This window comes from Saccopteryx bilineata, chromosome 1, assembly GCF_036850765.1.
Source record: "Saccopteryx bilineata isolate mSacBil1 chromosome 1, mSacBil1_pri_phased_curated, whole genome shotgun sequence".
NCBI lineage: Eukaryota > Metazoa > Chordata > Mammalia > Chiroptera > Emballonuridae > Saccopteryx > Saccopteryx bilineata.
The window spans coordinates 327,358,026-327,361,886 of NC_089490.1; the positions used below are offsets into that span (position 1 = coordinate 327,358,026).

A 3,861-nucleotide genomic window follows, 5' to 3' on the forward strand; every position below is an offset into this window, starting at 1 on the left:
ATGACCTTGGCTTGGAAAGACTTAGATGAGAACAATTAAGGCATTCATTCAGAGCCAGGTGGGAGTTTGGCTCTGTTATATTTTGTCCTATAAATTGCTGTTGTATTTCCATCAAATACAATCAAAACAAAAAAAAATAAATTAAAAAAATATATATATGACTTCACAGCTGCTATGGCCCTTGCTAATCACTGGTTTAAGTTTGCTTCTTTTTTTTTTTCAAGGTGAGGATTTCTAGGAAACAAGCTGCAAATACAGAACATCAGGGTCTCTGGTACTGGGAGAGATGTGTGTGGGGGGAGAGGTTGATGGAATGGGGACTAGCTGAGCCCCAAGTGTTCTAGGAAGGGGCTGTTCAGGAGAAAGAATGGGATAAGACTGCTTGGAAGTAAAACAAACAAACAAACAAAAAGTCTGTTTGGAACTACCCAGTATGGCTCTCAGATTAGTCAATGTGGGGGCAGGAGGGTGAGGAGGAGAATAGGCAAGTCAGTCTGACTTTCCAGTTTACATCCACCATATCCTAGGCTGTGGGCTCAGCACTACAGTGGGGGGGGGGGGAGGGCTGGAGGAGCAGAGTGGCGGGAACCAGGGGGAGGAGGCAGGGCTGGAACAATTCACCCACCCCCATTGACTAGAGAACCCACTGCCATGGGCAAAGAGAAGACCCATATCAATATTGTTGTCATTGGCCATGTGCACCACCACCAGGCATCTCATCTACAAGCGTGAGGGCATCAACAAGAGAACCATGGAGAAGTTCAAGAAGGAGGCAGTAGAAGTAAGACACCAGTTGTGTCCAAGAAGGGCAGGGAGTGAGGAGGTGCCCTTGTGGATGGGTGAGTGGGTCTGTTTGCAGGGTGCAGGGATGCACTCTGCAGGTCTAGGGTGCTGCCGCTGAAGTTGGCCTGGTAGACCTGTCGGCCAGCCATCAATGCACTATACTCCGCACCCTTTCCCAGATGGATGAGAGTTCCTTAAAGTACGCCTGGTTGCTGGACAAACTGAAGACAGAGAGAGTGTGGCATTGCCACCAATATCTCCCTGTGGAAGTTTGAGACCAACAAATACTTCACCATCGCTGATGTCCCAGGTCACAGAGACTTCATCAAAAACATGAGCATAGGCAGGTCCCAGGTACAGCAGCAGTCCAGGCCACTGGAGTCTACCAAGGTGGGGGGGAGAGTTCCTGCTTTATTTCTGAGGCCTGGGGAAGGATGTTTTAGGCCTTGGAAGGGTTTTCTTCACCCATATTAAACAACAAGTTTGAAAGAATTAGAGGACAGAACTGAGAATCCCATCACTGCAATGAGGCTCAGAGATACTGTTGCCCCTTGGGGCCAGGGTGAAGACCAAGTTGAATGACATCAGACAAGTAGATCACTTGGTCCAGCAGGAAGAAACTGAAAGCTTAGCTTTGAGACTAGGTGGGAGTTTAACTAGGTTGTGGGACCTCTTGCTCGGCAGCCTGGTGTGGGGGTCGGAGGGGACGGAGAGTCCAGGTGGGCCATTTGTAAGTTTCTGGAGCTCGTCCTGCCCCTCATTTTGAGAACAAGGATGGGATCTGCACCTGCACAAAGCTCAAGCTTCCTTCCCAGTCCTTTTGAAGCTCGCCTGTTTCTTGCCTCCTACGTTTTCCCACGTGGTGCAGGCCTACTGCGCAAGCTCATCATGGCCGCAGGCACCGGCGAGCTCCAGGCAAGCATCTCCAAGACCCAGCGGACTCGTGGGCATGCGCTGCTGGCCTCCACGCCGGACGTGGAGTAGCTCCTGGTGGTGGTGAATGTGATGGACTCAGCCGAGTCTGCCTACAGTGCTGCGCCCTCCCAGGAGATCACCAAAGACGTGAGCGACTATATCAAGATCAGCTGCAACCTGGCCACTGTGGCCTTGCGTGGCCTTGTGCCCATCTTGGGCTGTGCGGTGACAACATCCTGGAGCCCAGCACCAATGTGAGTACCAAGCGGATCGGCTGGCATATGGACCCAGGGCGGGGATGTTGAGAACCCGCCCCAGACTCACCTGGGCTCCACATACCCCTCTCCCCGCAGATGCCGAGGGTTCAGGGGTTGGAAGGTGGAGAGGAAGGAGGGACATGTCACTGGGGTGACTGCTGGAAGCTCTAGACTTCATCCTCCCTCCCACTCACCTGGTCACCAAGCCCTGAGGCTGCAACTGCAAGATGTGTGCAAGAGTGGAAGTGACTGAGGGCTGGGGGAATGGAAGGAAGGGCACATAGATTGAGGTGGGGACTGCTGACTCAATCTTCCCGAGTTAAGAATGAGCTGGGTTATCTGACTGCCAGGATTCCAATCTGGACTCGAAGCCACAAGCCTGAACTGGGCTGAAGTGTAAAAGTGCCCAGAACTTCCCACCTAGTCAGTCCTTAGTTGCAATAGCCTGGGATCCATTCGGTGCTGATATCAGTTCTGACTGATATCAGGTTGTCCCATATCAGGGTGGATATGGGACAACCCTGACTGCCCCTTTTTTATTGGACAGGCATTGGCACTGTGCACAGGGGCCAGATGGAGACTGGCTTCCTGAAACCTGAGATGGTGTTGACCTTTGCCCTCACCAAGGTCACCGCAGAGGTCAAGTCCATGAAGATGCACGATGGCGTCCTGACTGAGACCCTGCCTGGGGACAACGTGGGCTTCACTATGAAGAATGTGTCTGTGAAGGACCCTGCTGTGGAAATGTGGGAGGAGACTGCAAGAATGACACCCCTTCCCCATGGAGGCTGGCAGTTTTGTGGCCCAGGTAAGTGCCTAGGAAGTCAAGGTGCCTTAGAATTGCAGTGGTAGTGGAAATGCTTCTTGGGAACTAGCCCTGATTTGGTTTGAGGCTCCAGGTTGGTGACTACTTGGCCCCAGATCGCACACTGCACCTGTCTTTCCTGATCCCATGAGGCTACCCTGCCAGTTGATTGTCTTAAACCCCCCTGGGCAGACACGTTGTTGTCCCGGTGCTGGGCTGCCGCAGGTCCCCTGCATGTGTGCTGAACCGAGGGAAGATTGACCAGTGCTCAGGTAAGAAGCTGGAGGACGACCCCAAGCCCTGAGGACCAGCGACACAGTCATTGTGCATACGGTCCCTAGCAAGGCCACGTCCGGGGAGACCTTGTCCGACTATCCACTTCTAGGTGAGTGAGGGATCGTACCAGGTCTCGAGGGACGGCATCATCTCCTCTGTCATGGAGGCATGACAGGCTAAGAAGCGTTTCCTTCAGTGCCACTTCCCAGAAATCTCATTCTTTGTTCCTCTTCCAGGCCGTTTTGTTGTGCGGGATATGATAGGGACAATGGCTATCGGACTCATCAAGGCAGTGGATAAGAAGTCATCCACCTATGGCAAAGTCACCATGTCACTGGCAAAGGTCATCAAAAAATGAAGCAAATCCTGTGAGGTTTCTTTAGCAATCTTCACTGTGAAGAGTTTTTTAAATGAAAATTACTTTCATTAAAAATTCTCTATTTTCTGGCCCTGGCCGGTTGGCTCAGTGGTAGAGCGTCGGCCTGGTGTGCAGAAGTCCCAGGTTCGATTCCCGGCCAGGGCACACAGGAGAGGCGCCCATCTGCTTCTCCACCCCTCCCCCTCTCCTTCCTCTCTGTCTCTCTCTTCCCCTCCCGCAGCCAAGGCTCCATTGGAGCAAAGATGGCCTGGGCGCTGGGCATGGCTCCTTGGCCTCTGCCCCAGGTGCTGAAGTGGCTCTGGTCGCAACAGAGCGACGCCCCGGAGGGGCAGATCATCGCCCCCTGGTGGGCAGAGCGTCGCCCCCTGGTGGGCGTGCCTGGTGGATCCCAGTCGGGTGCATGCGGGAGTCTGTCTGACTGTCTCTCCCCGTTTCCAGCTTCAGAA

At 53.2% G+C, this 3,861-nt stretch overlaps 1 pseudogene; it reads left to right on the forward strand.

Annotated features, from left to right (window-relative positions):
• The first annotated feature begins 651 nt into the window (after positions 1-651).
• Positions 652-3,394, forward strand: LOC136319561 (elongation factor 1-alpha, oocyte form-like; annotated as a pseudogene).
• The last annotated feature ends 467 nt before the right edge of the window (positions 3,395-3,861 follow it).